Here is an 18,513-nt window from a genome sequence, read left to right as displayed (position 1 = left end):
CTCCGACTGCTGTTTGCAATTTTCTTTCATATCACATCCCTTTTTCCTGCGAAGCCTCAATCCATTCAGGATTATTAATATATCATTTAGCAGCGCTGGCGGACACTAGCCTGATTCCTACTCGAATCCTCATAGCTGACCGATTCTCATAGCTGACGGCAGATCGGGGACGTTACATCCTTGACGTCATCTTAATTGAGTGACTTAGCCATTTAGCCTTCGATACCTTCAAATTGCGCGCCAATCGCAGTGTCTGTCACTCGCGGAATCCTTGCCACGTCATCATGCGACTGCAAAGCTGATACTGGTATTAAAATGCGTAATGGCACATTAGTTACAGGTATGAATGAGATTACGTCCGTATTTGTGGATGTTGTTTAGTGCTACTCCTCCTGTGAGAAATTCTGACATTATCTCGCGTTTCACTTCCCTCGTGACACCTTTATCAGAAGATGATTGTTCTGTAATTAGTAGCTCTTTCATGCAGCAGGAGGTAGAAGTGGCAATTGATCAGTTACCTCTCTCAAAAACACCTGGTCGTGATGGCATTTCCTCCTAATTTTACAAAGCTTTTAAAACTGTTCTTGCTCATAACCTGCTAGGTGTCTTCGTGATGAGTTTTGAAATACCGACGAAGAAAAATTACGCTCATTGGAAGGCTATAGACCAAACACATTTGCAAATTTAGATTACAAGATTTCCGCCAAAATCAAATCGCCTACAGCTGGCAATGTCGGTTCTGACTGGCCCTCACCAGACGTGCGGCTTGTGGGGCCGTGCCATTCAAGGTAATGTATAAATTGAGCGCACAATCCTCGAATTGTGCTCCTGCTCTCATGATCAAGTTGCTTTAGTTCAGGTCGACCTCGCAAAAGCATTAGATCCAGTTCGTCATTATTCCTGTTTTCTCTTCTGGAGCGAGCGAATGTTGGTTCTGTAGTACAGAAGGGGGTGCAACTTTGCTATAGGAATTGTTCGACTCGCCTGATTGTAAATGGCCACCTATCAAGCCCCGTATCAATCAACTCGTCTATGAAGCAAGGCTGTCCGATGTCTCCGCTACTTTTTGCTCTTTGCTTGGGGCCACTTTGTCTGAGTGGTTTACGTAATAGTAGTATCCATAGCTTCTCTCTTCTCTCATATGCGGATGATGTTGCGTTTTTCTACACTGACAAATAAAGCATAGAAAAAGTTATATCCAGCATAGAACAATTTGGCATTGTGCTCAGATGAATCACTCTAAGGGGTCGGGCCTTTGGTTTGGTTCGTGGGGTTCAACACCGCCCCAATATGCAGGAGTAGAATGGTCATGTATGCCCCCTAAATATCTTGGCTTCCACTGCATGCAATTAACTCAAGTGCAAATTACTGGAAAGAGCGAGTTTCAGTCATCCAGCGTTATGCTAATACATTTGTCCGCTATTGGCTTTTAATCTTTGGTCGGGCTCAGGCCTGCAACATGTTTCTGGCGACAAAAAATTTATTACGTCCTTCATCGAAAGTTTGCTAAGTTTATTTGGTCATCAAACTTTGAACCGATTCGACGTGATAACCTATTGAAACCTTTTTGTGCTGGGGGGCTCGGCTTAGTGCACCTGTATGTGAGGCAGAGAATTACCCACTTCTTTTTTCGTTATTATTTACATGCGATTATTGGAGCATTCCTGTAAGTTAATTTTATGAATTTGGTTTCCAACTTTGTGGTTTCTTCAGATTTGCTGATCGTCCAAAGTTACTAGGATTTATGCCAGAAGTTTATGCTTCAGTGCGGTTTTTGACAGTACGGTTCTCGAATGAGTACCTATATTCTGTTTAATGCAAGAGTCTATACAAGGAATTGATAGCAATTCTTTTTCCACAGCAGTGTATCGTTCATTATTCTTTGGTCTGAAGGGTCATTATGTGCTAAAGAGGGTACGCAAAATGCAGATTTATCCTGGTACGAAAACGTTTTTCTTTAAATTACACACCGAAGCTCTACCTGTTAGCACATGGCTTCATAGGAAAAATATTTTTGTATCTTTTGTAAACTGCCGTCTTTGTGATGTGCCTGAAATTATTGATAACTGTTTCATCCTTAATTGCAAAGACGCAATTCTCTTTTTGGACGTGTTGCAAGGAACCCTAAAGAAATACTTTGTTCTAAATTCGTACAGCTTGCGGTATCTTGCTGTTACACAATCTGATACGAACCCTACGACATGTTTTTCCTCATTGGACTTCATAGCTTGTGGAAGACACGCTTGTTGGATCGCAACACTGAACCAGTTGTTCCACCTAAACTCCATTTTAGCAGAATGATACAGCAACTAGTGGACATTAATGAAGAAAATGACTTTCAACCTGACTGGTTTCTGCTGGTGACACGGTGTTTATCTTTGCCTACCTTCTAGGTGTGTGTTGTGCAGCTCAGTAACGGCTGAGTGCTTTGTAAATAATCTGTGTACGTAGCCCTTTCTATACGTAACCACGTATAATCAATATCATGTCAGAAAAAAAGGTCACTCGCGGAATCCCGCTATCATCCTGATCACGGTAGACAAGCGGAATTATGAAGAGCGATTCACGACCCAGGGCGTGGCACAGCGATAAAGCACTCGGCTGGGGATCGAAGGGACGGAGGTTCGATTGCCTGATGGAGACTAATTTTGTTTTTTAATGAGAAGGAGTCGCACACCTCTTAAGAGTTGCTAGGGAACGCCGGTAGAACTTGGCGAGTGGGATGCGCAGCTGGCCTTGGACGTGCTGTCACTCGCATACGGCATACGCGAAGCTAGGCTCCGACCCTCGTAGCGAAGCTTTTTGCTTCAAAAAATAAATGTTTTCGCAAGGAAGAGATGTGGAGAAGGCTCAAGGCAAATATTTAAAGTAGCTTTTGAGAGGCGAAATCAAGGAAGACAAAGAAAGGCAGCCGCCGGGCCCCTAATACGTGAAGCGAAATTCACGATCATGCGCCCCTACTTTGGCCACGCGTGTTGCGTCGTGATTAGGTCCCTCCCATTGCTCGATTTGTTTTCTCCTTGTGCGTTTCTCATTGCTTTCTCCTTGCTTTGAGACACTAAGTCCGGGAAGAATGGATGGAAATTTTTCTGCCGCACTGCTCTCAAAGCGAAAGAATAAAGCTCGCTCGATTGCTCGCCGTTTCCGATTTCCCTCTTGAACCTAGCCGGCCCTTTGATATCAATTGTTCCGCTTTGAGCGTCACCCGCCTACGCTTCCTAAAGGGTCGCGATCTTCCTTTTCATGTCTTCAATTTTCCTCCCCGGAATAGTTGTTTTTTTTTTCCTGTACTGTTCGTCCTTTTCACGTTAGCCCCCACAATGTGTAACGTTGCATTTCATTCGCTTGTATTCTCGGCTGTCGTGCTCTTTGTTCACCCGTCTTCAGCAGCCGACCCGGGGACTTTTCACTGCTGCGGTTCTGCCCTCCAAACTGAACAGAGGAATGAATTGGAAGATTATTCATTTTTCACGTACAAAAGCTTATCCGCGAGGTTATCTTATTTCTGCTGTTTCTTTAACGACGCGACGCGCAGTAAAACTGGATAACAATGAGGACACATTGTTAAAGATACAAAATATACAAATGAAAAACCGGTTGTGCTTACAAGAAAAATGAGTGATGCAGAACCGTGTGTGTGTAGGTTGACAATTTGTGATCCGGATCATTTTCTTCCCAACTCTGCTCTTTATGAACTACGGCAGTCAAAATATGATCTCGGCAGCGTGCAAGACGACGTCACAGTAAACCAGTTTTGCTTAGTACGGCAATGGTTGATGAATAGTTCACTTACAAATTGTTGCATGACAAGGTAACGACTTGGACTGAACGCTTCTATGCCACCTGAACATATGAACATGTGGGCAGGTCGAAATTAACAAATATGAACGTGTAGTTGAGGTGCCGAGCGTGAGATGTTCTTCAATTTGAAGAGTCATTCTTCGAGCCTCTTTATATTTCGCCTCTAATATGAAAACGTCAATGAGAGAATCCAAACAGCAGACACATGGCTCGCATCCAAAAAGCATAGCTGCCTAACCACAGGAGCCGTTTTAAGTTTACCGAATCTCCGGGTATACAGCGACTTTTGCCATAGCACTTTTTTCACTCAATCTTTCACGGTTGATCTACGTAATTTGAAAGCGAACAGGCACGTAGGTTTGAATTTGGGCGTCTAAATGAAATTTTGGTTATCAAGAAGGCGTATATGTACGACAGGAAATATGCTGTTGTATTCGTTTTTTTAATTTTTGAATCTAGTTTTGGTTTTTAGATTCTAGTATTGTTTTGCGGAAGTTTATAACACCGACTGTGTTTGAAGATTCTGCAGTGCAGAACGGCAGGCGTAATCTGTGTGCAGAAAACGGGCCGGGACATGGTTTAAAAACGAGAAAAATGACTGGCCGTTGAATAGTTCTCCTCTACATTTATGATCTTCGACGCAGTCAAATGGACACTGTGGCCTAGTTTTAGTTTTCGAAAGAGCTTTTAGGCTGTCCTTCAAGAGAAAAAAGCGCGTAAATAGTGAGGAGCACGGCTAAAGCCGAAGGAAAGACACTGTGGTGAAAGACCACTTTTCGCGTCCGCGTTTCAGACTGCGGATTCTCTTCACGTAGCCACAACGGCAGTGATGAGACAACCATTTTCTCGAGGCTTTTTTTATTTCTTCTATATTCACAGCATGGAGAAGATGAATGATTATTTGATACAGTTTTATATCAGCCAGCACCAACGTCTTTACAATCATAACACATAAAAGGATCGAACTGTGATCTAGTCTGTGACGTCCCGCGTCGTAGCTGAGGGCTAGGTCCCGTGAGTGCCATCGTCGAAAATCATCTTGTTCACTGTTCACAGTTGCGCGAAGGAAGTGCGGACTTCAACTGGGTGACCATCATGGGTGTTTTAAGTGCGTGTGCAACGTTGGAGATCTAATAGCAAGATGTGGTGTGGTATACCGACGTGGTTGGCGTTCGGCAGCCAGCATGACCGGGCTAAAGACGCTCGAGTACAGTCCGCATGACACCTTCGACACAGGGTGATGATGCAAAGGTGAATTATTTCTTGTATGCCCGTCGAAATGAAAGGAGTCGAACCACACGACAGGGCTTTGTCGCTTCATGACCCCAGTCAAGAGTGGTTTAATGGTTATAATGCGGGAATTATACTCGAATTGTGTGGAATTATACTGAAATATAATTATACTCGAGCATGATTAGCAAATATATGACGATCGAAAAGACATCCAGAAAATGTCCAGTTCGTGCTAGAAGGGATGGCGACGCACGACGGCCCGGGACGAAATAAATAAATTTGGCAGGCCAGTACACGTCCGTCATAAACTGTAAAAACGACACAGGTGCACAATATCTACCCGCTGTCGTTTAGCTTTTTATTTACATTTCTGGAACTGTTTTAGTCCGAATTTCGATCCCCACGTTGCTCTCTTTGTGGAGATCATTATCGCTGCTTTACATTGCGCCAGAAAGTCTTTACCGACTGGTGATCAAACACGTTTTCCTCTGAACGCTTCAGTCCAAACTGCGGGAGCGTACGTTAACGTCAAACCAATGTAGGTATTGATGTTTCTCTATGAAAATGACAGTTCCAGCCTCATCTTACGTCTCTAAAATGTTTGAACGCTGACAAAATATTTTGTAATGCAGAAGGTACAAATAGGCATAGGTTTCACGTACTTTGAGGAGTGTTTTGACACACATCACAGCACTTGGCACATAGCTCTTAAAACCACTGATTGCAACTTTGGTTCATAGGAATACTTCAAGCGCTGTAAATTGTTACCACTGCTTCGGTACATATATTCATGGCAGCGTAAAGATATATTAAAAAAGAGGAGCTGTACTTCATCTCAGAAGATGTTTGCAGCACTGCGAAAGGTACAGTTTTCTCGTCCAAACAGGGCTGCGGAAACACAAATTATAGTCCCTAACATGTTTGAGCAGTGTGGGGCTATTATAAATCAACAAGCACAACAGTTCAAAACATAGCTTGGACTGGTAGATTTGAATAGTAGAGATTGTTCCAATCACTGAATAAATTGCCAGAGAACGCCCGTACGGACACAGCTCTGCGTAGGCCTGGTGCGACGTAGTGCTGCCTTTCCAGTTTCCAACATGGCGTTAGCCGAGTCGGTTGTGTCTCCTGTGTGCCGCACACCGACAGTGCGCTGTTTTCCCAAGCAGGTGAATCAGCTGGCTTTAAATGTTTTTGAAGCGCTTCGTGTCGAGAGTGGGGGCAGCTGGAGTACAAATGCGTTCATCAAGAGGACGGTAAAGTTCACTCAGGTGAGGAAGCGTACGCTCTACCAGTGTACAACGGAGGCGTTGAAGGAGGGCCGAGTGCTATCCCCGAAGAAGCGTGCTGGCGGAAGAGGTCGCGAGTGGACAAAGAAGCTGGATGATTTTGATCTGAGCGTGGTGCGGAGGGTCGTGCACACCTTTTTCCAAAGAGGCGAAGTTCCAACTATAGCAAAGGCGGTAGCACATTTCGCAAATGACGGCTCGCTACCAACCGTGTCCACAGCGACATTGCAGAGGATGCTGAAGAAACTTGGCTTCCAATACAAGAAGCGCTCTCGCATTGCAATGCTAATCGAAGCGACGCATATTATGCAGTGTCGCCGCCGGTACCTGCCCAGATAGCGGAGCTGAGACGCCAGAATAGACTTCTTTTTTCTTTCTTTTTTTTACCGACGAAAAGTGGGTCAACACAGGCCACACGTGAAGTCGAGTGTAGACTGACTACACCATCCAATCTGCGCACGAAGAACGTCGATCCGGACTGTCGACTGTCACTGTCGATCGGTCTACAAAACCCCAGCGGAAAAGGTGGCAGGCTCATTGTTACCCACTGCGGCAATGAATAATGTTTTGTCAAAGGCGCAGCGGAAGTTTTTCGAGCTAGGAAAAACTCGGGCGACTATCACGAGGAAATGAACTGGGAACACAACGAGAAGTGGTTCTCCCTGAAACTTCTCCCACTACTACCACCCGACAGCGTTAGAGTGATGGACAACGCGCCATATCATTCTGTGAAGCAGGATAAGGGGCCGCCGATTAGTAGCCTTAAAAAGGAGATGTATGCTTGGCTGTCCGGAAAAGGTGCCGTATAGAGCAGCGACAGGGTGAAGGCCGAGCTCATACAACTTGCAAACAACGTGAACACAGGTGGGGACCGATACCGTGTAGACTGCATCGCTGAAGCTGCTGGCCATCTGCGCTTGCCGCCCTACCACTGTCAACTGAACCCGGTCGAGCTTGTTTGGAGCGACGTCAAGGGCTTCGTGGCTAGTCGAAACAAGACGTTTAAGCTCCACAACATGGAGCCTCTGATTTAGCTAGGCATCAGGCAAGTGACAGCTGAGAAATGGAAGAATTATGTGCAGCATTTGATCAGTGAGGAAGATATGATGCGAAAACTGGACCACATCATCGACGATATTGTTGACCAAGGACCGGCTGAATGGAGCTTTGATGAGGACGATGAGATGAGCCCCTTGATTCCTGAAATGTGCACGCACAAGTCGGGACCCCTCACTACTGTCGCAGCGAAAGTAACGAAAATGAGAACAATATCGTCTCTCATGAAATAGGGCAGCAGCCGTAGTGGAAGGCCCTGGATTAATTCTGAGCGTTTGTGCGCTGACTTTTGCGCTGCACATCTGATTGTTTTTCATTCCGCCACCATCGAAATTCCACTGCCTCGGCTTGCATTCGACCCAACTTACTTGTGCAGTGACTATGCTGGAGCAAATAAATTTATACGCACATGATAGAAACAGTGAAAATAACTGGGACTTGACAACCGAGGATCTGATACGAACAGGTGGTGACAAAAAAAAAAAAAAGAAAACTTGGGGCCAGTCCCTTTGGAACGGGCGTTCCCCTGTCGAAAAACAAAAGGAAGAACAAAAAGACAACAAGAGTCACTTGCTGGAGACAATATGAAGCTAACTACTAGTACCTCTCCTTTCACATGGATGGAGCCATTTGTCAGGGCGACTGGCGCGTAGGAACACAGTCATGTAGAGCGCGCAGTCCTGATTAGGCGAGAGAGCAGTACCTTTCGCAGTGGTGCAAACATCTTGTGGGACGAAGCTTTGAGGACAAACCGCGTCGAAAAGGAAAAAAAGAAACGGTGGTAAAAGTAGTTGTTTTACAACGAGCAATGCCGGCTTCGCGTACCGGAGTACATTTCCTGTTTATTTCTATCGCACGTCATTCAGCATTATACAGTATACTATAAGTAGGTACCGGCTGCCCCTAGGAAGTTCAGCGAGGCCAACTGGTAGTTGTTGTTGCTCTGGCTATAGGAAGAAGGAAACGAAAATGCACGGGTCTGCTACTGGCTCTGTAGCTGAGGCACCTCCGCTGCCTCGTGCGGACAGATGAGAGAAAGTAGAGAAGAAAGCAAAGAAAGAGGGGGAGAAAGACGCGCTCCGCAACAGCCGTCGTCCACCACCTAAGTGATGGCGGGTGCAATGACGGCTCACAACATATAAAAATTCGGTGGCTGGCTAGCCCCCGCCGCAAGCAGCGTTGACCTACCGTCCCAGCCCCGTAGGTCCAGGAACAGCCACCCTTCACCACCTATCCCGCTCGCCAGCCGGTAGAGCTCCAAAACTTCTTTATATACATGCGGCACTCGGTCTGGTGTGGATCATATGACAGCTGGAATTTATGCCGGAAAGCGTGTCTTAAAAGGCAGGCCCAGAGTATGTGCCGAGTGTACACCTTTCAGACAGGTAAGGGACAGAAAGGACCGGAATAGCTGAAGGTGGAGTGGAACTCTGCCGACCACGATAGGCTTACGGAAGTGGTTAGAGCGATACTGATTCGAAAGGTTCCATGCAAGAGCTCACATTGCCGCCTGCGAGGGTGGTGCCACTGAAGCGAGAAGGGCTCGAATGGCTTGCCAATGGTTGATTATCTTCACAGGCGTTTTTCTCTACAAAAGTTGCAGGCCGAATCAAGGGGACGATATGGTGTCGTTTCATGCTCGCGGCAACGACCAGGACTTAAGTGTGGTGTCCTCTTTGACGAGTTCATTGCGAATTCGAGCTGCGGAGAATTTGACTCCATTTGGTCGTAGTCTATCACTTGACAAGACACTGAGAGCGACTGACAGATGTCTTAACTGTGGCGTTTCACTGGACATATGCGTCGTGCGACACTTCTGGTCGTACCCTGTCGAGGCTTTTGTGAGAAAACTCTCCTTTAGAATGATTAACCTGCGGTAATGCTTAAAGCGGCGAAAGTGAAAATTACCAATAGTGATCAGTGGAAGACAACTAAACCAGCAAGCTTAGCAATAGTCAGAAGCAACTAGCGTTCTCTTTTATTTATCTTTCTCTGACGTTTCTTGAGCCGTTTTTCACTTAGCCTCATGGCATACTCCTCGAAAGTAAACAAATATTAAAGTAGCCGCTGTGCAATTTTACCTTTATACATGTCGGATCTCATGTAGCGTTTCTCTTCGCTTATTTATTATATTTGTTATCTTCGCAGGCCAGTATTTGCTTTGACTTGTGCTTAACGTGACGATTGAATCATTTATTTCCTTCGTCATCGCTTCAAAGGTTCTCGTTTGCTCTTATATTTTTCTTACCGGTCGCTCCTTGAAACATAGATAAGAATATATGAAGCGATGTCAGCGCCTTGCAAAAAGCGGGGGCTTTGTTCCGACGCATTGGCATACCCCGAAAATTTGGAGACGTTCCGGGGAAAAGTCTTTGAACGCAAATGTTTTTACAAATTGTTTACCTTCGCCATAACTATCAATACTGATTTTATCTGCTACGTTTGTCTACTCGCACACAAAACACTGTACAGAAGAAAGCGAAAGATTTATTACGCTTTAAAATTCTTGGTCGTTTTCAGCAAATTATTTGCGGAATATTGTTACAATACCGCAGTTATCTCAAGATTCGAAGCTATCTCAGAAAGCTGGTCTTAAGAACATACAAGTCAAGTATACGCTGCAGAAAAGATGCTGAAGAGGGGAGCTTTTTACAGGCTAGCGCTAGAGGACTCTGAACGACTACTCTGGACGCATACTTCGACGACAACAAGCACCGAGGCTGTTTCGCCTGAATTTGCATCCGGCGTTTCGGTGGAAACTGTCGGAAGCAATAGAGGAAGTGACTTGATTTACATGTCACTCTAGAGAGCTACGAAGTGCGCTGCCATAAAGCCTCTCCGGGGCTCCCGAGAGAACGCGCCTCTGCCGCTTTGTCACAATGTTTAGGCGGAGAGACCGCGCCTTTGGAAGAAAGTTCTGTGCAGCGAATGTGGCAAAGGCACGCCCACCAAACACCATCGTGACTTGAGCCTGCTCGCTAAGCGAACTCTATTTACTGAAGCCCTTCTATGGCCAATAGATGGAAACATATTTGCCCTGAATTCTCCAATGGCGATTTAACCCCAAACAGGCAAGGTGACCGGATGAGAGACTAAGACATTCAAAGGAAGCTAGCGTATAGTGGCAGGAAACTTGTGAGCGATATTTGAACTGGACTAGGTTATGCATACAAGGGATAGAGTTCAGAGCGATGTCGAGCCACTGGCGCAATTCGATGCCGGCTCTGCCATGACAGCTACAAAAATGCGTTATCCGCAGTTCGCTATTACGCATTTCGTCTGTGAGCCATATGTAGCAGGTAGCAGAATTTGTTTCGTCTGTCCGTGCCAGCTGAACTAAATACGTGAGATTCGTTCCCTGCTCCGAACTAGTGCGGCGCTGTCTATGTGTGTGTCTATCCTGGCGGAAACGTTGTTGGCGCATACAACAGCGCTCCTTCCTGTCTCTGACATCAAAGTGCTGAATTAGAAAGATAGGGAATGATGAAGAAACATATGTGAAAAAAGTCAAAGGATTGGAGATGTAAAGCGGTTGTAAAAGCAGTCGGCATAGGGTGCCTAGGGAGTGGCAACATTTCACCCTTGCTTTAAAAAGTAAGTCTAGGAAAAGGATGCCCTTTTGCAATTCAGGGCGGCCATTCAGGAGATGTGCGTACAAGAGGATGGCGGCTGTGACAAAAAGAGAAAATTTCGGTTCTGAAGCCGCCTATTCGCTGGAAATTGGCGTAAGTTTTGTGTCTATTAGTGGTTTTTACGAAAGCCAAAAGCTCGCAGCGCCTAAAATTAAAATTCTAAGCGCTGCTTCACCAATTGTTTTTTAGGCCACAGAGAAGACAAGCAGTTTTATTTTAGTTTATAATATCGTATTCTTCCACTTGTTTTGAAGCAAGCGAATATTAAAATGCAGTTTTGTACTCAGCCGCAATTCTTAGCATATAACACGTTCTTTTAGAACATTCACCTATACTTCTAGCGTTCTTCAAGGTCGAATGATACCGGGAATCGTAAACAAATGCTCGTCACCGTTTAGTGGCCCGAACTATCGCATAGCAACAGCCACGTGAACGAAAGGCACGGAAGTTTTCGCACTTACGCGTAGATATCTTAACCGCGCAGTAGGGTGAGCAAGGAAGCCGGCAGCGTAAGAGGAGAAATGGGTGCCGTAGTAGAGGCTTAGGCAATAATTTCGGCCGCCTGAAGAATTTTTTAAGCACACTGATATCGCACAGCACGGGGACGCATTTGCGTTTCTCCATCGAACGCGGCCTCAAGGTTCGGGCTTGAAAGCAGGTGCTGATGATGTGACGATGTGGTGGATGCCTTTACTACATCATGAAGGAAGGGAGGAAAGGTGGAATGAAAGAGAAAAAAGGTTCTGCTGTAGAAGACTACGGAATAACTTAGACTATCTGGGAATATTATGCGTTGAAAAGCAGTAAGAGCCATAGTAGTAATTTGGTTTAGTTTTTGAAGCGAAAGCTTACTACGCCACGCAGTTCGAGCCATCGTGTGTGTATGGTTTTCCTCTTCAAATGACGTTGACAGATACTGTGCCTTTCCTTTTTTGTAAACTAACTTACAATGAAAGTGAAACCTTCACTATGTTGTTGTGGCTGTAGGAAGAAGGAAAAGAAAATGCACGGGCCTGCTACTCGCTCTGTAGCTGAGCCACCTCCGCTGCCTCGTGCAGACAGGATACTGTGCCGGAGTACCCGGGTTCGAACCCGACATCGGCGGTTGCGTTTCGATGGAGGCGAAACGAAGTGCCGTCCATGTGCTGTGCGATGTCAGCGCACGTTAAAGATCCCCAGGTGGTCGAAATTACTCCGTAGCCCTCCACTACGGCTCCTCTTTCTCTCTTTCCACTTTAACTCCCACCTTCCTCCCTTCCCTTACGGCGCGGTTGAGGTGTCCACAGAGAACAAGTGAGACAGTCACCGCGCCTTTCCCTTCCTATAAATGAATCGGAGAGAGAAAGTAGAGAAGAAAGAAAAAGAGGAAGAGAAAGACGCGCCTCGCAACAGCCTTCATCCACCACCTAAGCGGTGGGGATGTGATGAAGGGTGGCAGTTCCTAGCCCTACGGGGCTGGGACGGTAGGTCAACGCCGCTTACGGCAAGGGGATAGCCATCCAGCGAATTTTATCTGTTGTAGGCTGTCATTGCACCCGTCACTGTTTCGGTGGTGGACGACGGCTGTTGTTGCGGCGCGCGTCTTTCTCTCCCTCTTCTTTTTCCCTTCTCTATTTTCTCTTCTGTCCGCACGGGGGGAGTCCCGTCGGGGTGGTGCAGTGGTAAGACGCCCGACTACTGTGCCGGAGTACCCGGGTTCGAACCCGACATCGGCGGCTGCGTTTCGATGGAGGCGAAACGAAGAGGCGTCCGTGTGCTGTGCGATGTCAGCGCACGTTAAAGATCCCCAGGTGGTCGAAATTACTCCGTAGCCCTCCACTACGGCTCCTCTTTCTCTCTTTCCACTTTCACTCCCCCTTCCGCCCTTCCCTTACGGCGCGGTTGAGGGGTCCATAGAAAACAAGTGAGACAGTTACCGCGCCTTTCCCTTCCTATCAATCAATCAATCAATCAATCAATCAATCAATCAATCAATCAATCAATCAATCAATCAATCAATCAATCAATCAGGTAGCTGAGGTAGCTCAGCTACAGAGGCAGTAGCAGGCCCGCGGATTTTCTTTTCCTTCTTCCCAGAGCCACAACAAAAACAACAACAAGTAGTGTGGGGTACAATGACCGCCTACGCTAGTAAAGCAGGTGTTCGTGTGACACTCAATTTGCCCTTCAAATGACCTCGACTTATTGTGTGAGGGATACACGATTTCGTGGTGTTCAACAAAATGTATACTGCGCGTTACTTTCCCCAAAACCGAACTTAAACAGAGAGGTGACCCTGGGTTGTGAGTTGTCAACTTGAACAACCTTGTTGGTAAAAGACATACCATGCCTTTCCTTTATAAACCAATGTACAGTACACGAGAAAAAAATACGAAAAAATGTCCTGACCTGGTTAGGTGTAGGTGTCCACTACCACTGACGTCAATATCGAGCGTGCAGCCACGCCATGGACTCGGAGTACTCGAAGTTCAAACCAAGATAAACTTCTTTACGGATCACCGGAGTCTCTTCCTAGCCATAACCAAAGAAAAACCGTCTACTGAATAAAGAGCTTAACCATGTGTAACCATGCTTCAGCGCTCGCTTCACACTAGGTTAACTGCAGTTACGCCGCAGCAAATATTTTGGGTTTACCGTCCTAAAGTGACTCAAGCTCTCGCCGTAGTGGAGGACACTGGAAATTTTGAACACTTGGGGTTCTCTAACTTGCACTGACATCGCACAGCACAGGGACGCCACTCCGTTTCGCCTCCATCGCGTAGTAGCAGTTGGTTGTAGTTGCATTTGTTGGCACCGAGTGTCGGAAGTAGTAGTAAATCATTTATTGCAAAAAAAGTTTGAGGCCCTCAGTCCTCTGGGCTCCCGTACGGCCCTACTACACTCAAACATTCATGTTCTTGTGGTTCATGAAGTTGGCAGCCCGGTCCATGGCAGACTTCTGCAGAACCGGGTCCTCAGAGCATAGCAGGGTCTCCCGGTCCTCCCAGGTGGTGAGATGCTCCAGACCTCGCAGGGAAGAAAGCGCCGGGAATTGGAATAGGATGTGGGTGAAGGTGGCGGTGGGATGGTTGCAAATGGGGCAGGAGGGGGTTGGCGAGGGTTTAGTGATATCAAAACCTGATATAAGGGAATAGCAGCGTTAGCGTCAGAAAGCGACGCCATAGTGCTTGATGGTAATTGTCTAGGAAGAGGTGGAGGGTGAAGCTGGCTCTCTGCCCGGTAGGCCTGAGTTAGCTTGTTAAACACACGGACGCTATATGAATAGGTGTGTCGACCTGTAAGATACAAAGCATCATTACTCGCGCCTCCGCTTCATGACGACAAAACTGCGCTGCTCCGGTGCCCGCCGGAAAATTGCCCGGTTAATAAAATTACGAGTCAATAAAAGCGACGAGATAATAAATCATTGCATTCCTCAAATGGAATAATGTAAGCATAGCAAGGGTTAGACCATCAATTTGTTTTAATCCTGTTACAGTGGAAAAGTTTTCATTTTTACGCATCCCGGTTTCGCCTTCTAAAATTTGTAATTATTTCCATATGTGCGTGATAATTAAGATAGCGGAAATAGAGTCATTGCATTTTCGGCTAGGGGGCAGAGGAACAACGCACGAATTGATACTGCCACCGTTTATCTTCAATCTCTCCCTCATAAAGCTTCCGCCCAGACTGGAAGCCGTTCCTGGGCTGAGGCATATATTCTACGCAGATGACATCAGACTCTGGACCACCAACGGGAATGACGGTCAAATAGAGGAAACGTTAGAACGCGCGGTAGACACCACCGCAGAGCTCGCAGGTCATTCAGGCCTAACATGCTCACATCGAAAATCAAAGCTACTGGTCATCAGACCCAAACACAGGGGTCCCGGTTCCAGAAGCCAAGCGACCTCAACCCAGTTTAACGTATGCGTGGGGAGACTTAGGACAACCAAAGAAACCGTGCAAAAGCTGAAAACATCAGTTAATATGTGAATTATGCTAATCAGAAGAATCGCCAAACATAGGAGAGGAGTCAAAGAAAAAGACCTCTGTAGGATAATGCAGGCATTTGTCCTGAGGATTGTGTATGCACTGGCATACATAAAGATAAATGCTGCGGAGAAATGAAAAGCCGAGGCGATAATTAGGCAAGCATACAAATTAGCCCTGTTGCTGCCGAACTACCCATCAACAAAAAGACTCGTGGGACTGGGAATACATAACACAGGAGAGGACCTCAAGGAGACTCACCTCACGATGCAAAAAGAACGGCTTAAGCGCACCAAGGCAGACCGAGCCATACTAGAGCACCTAGGTACAGGCGTAGAACTTCCACCCACGGATACGAAAACACAGCTGCCCAACTCCTTAAGAAGCGACTGAGGACCAAACCACTACCAAACAAATGCACCCTTCCCACCACGAAGGACAGAGGAAAGCTAGGGCAATAGCTCTACACGAAAAATACGCAATGAGCGAAGGAGCTGTCTATGTTGATGCGGTAGGATACACATCAAGCAGAGGAAGCGTTCGCACTGGCGGTGGTGGACGGGCACGGGCCGCTGCGGGCGTCGGGGTCGGGCAGCTGTGGCACTAGCCATAGCTAGCACTGACGCGAATACAATATTCTCTCATTCTAAATTTGCAATTTGTAGTTTGGCAGGGGTCATAATCTCAACTGCGGCACAGCAGATATTGAAACTGACCAGGCAACCATACAAAGAAATTTAAGTGATTAGGGTACCAGCTTACTCGGGGAATCCGGGAAATGAGGCAGCCCACAACATGGCTTGAGGTCTCGTCAACCGAGTCGGTGGGTAGTTTGTCTCCATAGATTACTCCCAAGAGGGAATGACATCTTTGCACGATATCACAAGTTATTAAAGATTGGAACGATACAAATTTTTGCCACCTGACAAAACGCTGGATAAGGCATAAGAGACCGCTTGAAGGAGACTCCAGGCGAGATCCTTTCTTAACCCCTATCTATTAGCAAAAATGTACCCTGATGACTTTAACCCCGCGGCGCAGGTTCTGTAGCGAAACAGCCACGTATGATCACATACTATGGCAAAGTAAAGAATCTGCACCGGAGGACCTAGTACAAATTCATTTTCTTGGGCAATGGGAGGCCGTTCTGGTCAGCTCGGACCGCGGCATTCAAGCCTTGGCCACGAGTGGGCCGCTAAGGTCGCCGCTAACCATAGGCTGAAGGCCATGCGGACCGTCGAAATAAATGCTTTGCAATCCAAAATGCGTGAACGCTGCTTACAAAAAACATTGGAGCAGCGTAAAAAATAATTTTTTTTTTTTTTCTGGCAGCGCGATATCCTAGGAGCATGTCAAGAGTACTCTGTTTTATTTGCTGCTTGCAGGACGACCAAAGGTAAGGGCGACCTAATCTAATCAGAATGCCGCGCAGAACACATTTGTGTTCCAACATTTTACACAGGGGGTTAGAGGTGCTGGTAACGTAATCATGCTTAGCGTGACAAGTTATTCGACCCTCCTTGACCTTACTTTGTTTGTGCGGCAAACAGCTTGTGAAATGGTCTATAGGCTCAAAGCGTGAGGCTTTGAGAACTATGCTGGTATTATCCATTAAACTCAAACGTTCTTCGCGCTTTCTCTACTTCGCCTATATAAACTTGTTCCTTATTTTATAGCTTCTGAGCAACTAAATAAATGATTTACTATATGTATCTATTTTTCTTTCTAAACATAAAATAAAGACAATTTTGTAGTGAATGCTGCATGACGGGAAGCATTATCAACCCGAGATGAATGTAGCCAAATATCGACAAAGTATCTAATTCTATCCATTGCTTTTAAAAACCTTCCTTTAATCAGCGGTGTCAGGAGAAACTCTCATTCTATTAAAACGATGGATAGTGACTATGCGTATGGCGTGCATTAGGAAAACAGTCAGGAGAAGTTGAGGGATTATTGCATGAAAATGCAGTGAGGTCGATCAAAAAGTCGGATATCTGACCGGCTACTCTTCGCTAGGAAGGCGAAGAGGGAATAAGAGTGCCGTGATTGGAGATTATCTGCGTAATAGAGGTATGAAAGAAGATACAAAATTCATAACACGTGTGACCTTGGAACAAGGCCACGATGACGAGCTAATTGCGCCTCTGTGTCACTGATTTGTTGCAGCTAAACACAAAATTTAAATTTCTGACGTAACAGGAATCATTGTTGAAAGGTTAAAGACTTGCTTCATTTGCAGGTCAGAACCAAAGCCTTTGCGAAATAAATGAGCATTATATTTATGAGAAGCATATCCTATTTTAATTTGCCAATTAAATTTGTCAGAAGACAATTCTGTCTATTCTTGGAAGAAACATGGACACTGCATTGAAGTTAGGCGATCAGAGTTTGTTTGTAAAGATCCTAATGTACCTGAGCTTAGCGTTGCACACCACAAACCTATGAAGGTTGCCTTTTGCTGTGCGCAATAACCTCGAGTAGCGACCAAGTGTTCACAGAGCATGATAGAGCAAACCGCACAGGCTTTCGTGCAACTTCTTCAGTGATTCGGAGAAGGAGGGCTAAGGCACAGGCTTACGTCAGCTTAGTTAAGCTCGGAGAATCGGCCAGTGGCTGCGGCCCGTGCACCGCTAATCGTGCTCGTGCCTGTGCAACGCCTAGTGTTGGTCTGTGGCTGCCGCTGTCGTAGCGGCTTAGTTACGGTAAAGGTCGTATCCTCCTCGAAGGCAGCGCTCTTTGCTGTATAGCTTTCTGTTGGCAAACAGCTTCTTCGTCTATTGACGGCTCCTTGTTGCTAGCGCCTGTCCGCGAATGCAGCATCGGTGTTGCTGGACAGAATGTAATAATGTTCTCCTGCGCAATTAGCTTAGCAGAGGAGAAATCGTAACTCCTTTCCAAGTCACTTGAAAGTGTATATGGAGACGAACGTATAAACGTATGCGTAAACAGAAGCGCTGCAATGAGAACAGACTGAGCCTTTCTGCCAAGGCCCCTGTTTCGCATAACCGTCACGAGATGCAGAGTATAAGGGGCGGGGGGGGGGGGGGGGGGGGGGCGGAGGGGGAGTGCTGCTGCTACAAATAAGTTATGACTTCTGTTATTGCTGCCCTTAACTCACATCATGGTGGCTCGTCCACTTAGCCTTAGCCGCAGTCATCATACGATAGAGCCCGTCTGCCATATGCATACTCCTATGACTGTTGTCACGTTTTCCTTAATGGAATCTTCAATGAGCTCGTGTATCGAGCCTGTCCAAATGTACGGATTAACTAAGGCCGAGTCTTGACTCTGATCGAAATCCACTGAAACGGATATTTCCAAGAAAATCAAAGAGCAAATGTTTGTGCGTCAGGTTTTCAGATATTTTTCTTTGCCTCCAAGTCTTTTTTAGCTGTTCATACAAATAATGGACTACTTTCTTTCTAAGGCAGCACACCCGCGTCATTTGTCTTAAGTATCCCATTTATGTTTTTGTTAAGGCTTGAAGATGCACGGTTGCCTGCATGCTGGTCAAAGACCATTAAGAA

General features: G+C 46.2%; 1 protein-coding gene and 1 pseudogene across 1 annotated transcript in view; both read left to right on the top strand.

Annotated features, from left to right (window-relative positions):
- LOC146190480 (cell adhesion molecule Dscam1-like) overlaps positions 1-18,513 on the top strand; it is a 248,871-nt gene that overhangs the window by 155,665 nt on the left and 74,693 nt on the right. The gene's annotated exons all lie outside the window — the stretch shown is intronic.
- On the top strand, positions 6,135-7,612 carry LOC146190481 (uncharacterized; annotated as a pseudogene).

This window comes from Amblyomma maculatum, chromosome 4, assembly GCF_055883805.1.
Source record: "Amblyomma maculatum isolate TAMU_Amacu chromosome 4, ASM5588380v1, whole genome shotgun sequence".
NCBI lineage: Eukaryota > Metazoa > Arthropoda > Arachnida > Ixodida > Ixodidae > Amblyomma > Amblyomma maculatum.
Note: the sequence above shows the minus strand (reverse complement) of the source record. Positions and strands in the feature narration are given on the sequence as shown.